This window comes from Penaeus monodon, chromosome 33, assembly GCF_015228065.2.
Source record: "Penaeus monodon isolate SGIC_2016 chromosome 33, NSTDA_Pmon_1, whole genome shotgun sequence".
Taxonomy (NCBI): domain Eukaryota; kingdom Metazoa; phylum Arthropoda; class Malacostraca; order Decapoda; family Penaeidae; genus Penaeus; species Penaeus monodon.
Window position 1 is genome coordinate 31,274,235 of NC_051418.1, and position 398 is coordinate 31,274,632.

The window sequence follows — 398 nt, forward strand, 5'->3', positions numbered from 1 at the left end:
GAGAATGAAAAAGTGAGATAGAGGGTCACAACACATCTAAGTTAAAATAATCTGGCTTGAGTTTCCTGAAGAAGGATATCGCATGTAAGGCCATTATCAAAAGAATAACCTGGAAGAGAGCATATAGCCTTGCACAAACTTTACAATGCATTGTCTAATTTCACTTCATTTCAAGGAATGGTAATAATTCTAACACTGAATTTAAAAGTTTACACCTCTTCCTCAACAAATGTAAAAGTCTTTTGTTAAAACACTTGGGTCTCTCTAATATGCATTTCATAGAAATATTATTGTATAATCTATCTTTTTTTTAATTCAGTAATTTTCATTTCCTTATTATAATTCTTTACCAATCATAGTAAAATAAATATAGTTTTAAAATGAACCTCTTTTTTTGT

At 28.6% G+C, this 398-nt stretch overlaps 1 protein-coding gene across 1 annotated transcript in view; it reads right to left on the reverse strand.

Moving 5' to 3' along the window:
* Positions 1 to 398, reverse strand: part of LOC119594380 (C-Jun-amino-terminal kinase-interacting protein 4-like) — a gene marked incomplete in the record, with an annotated part of 97,279 nt that overhangs the window by 15,147 nt on the left and 81,734 nt on the right.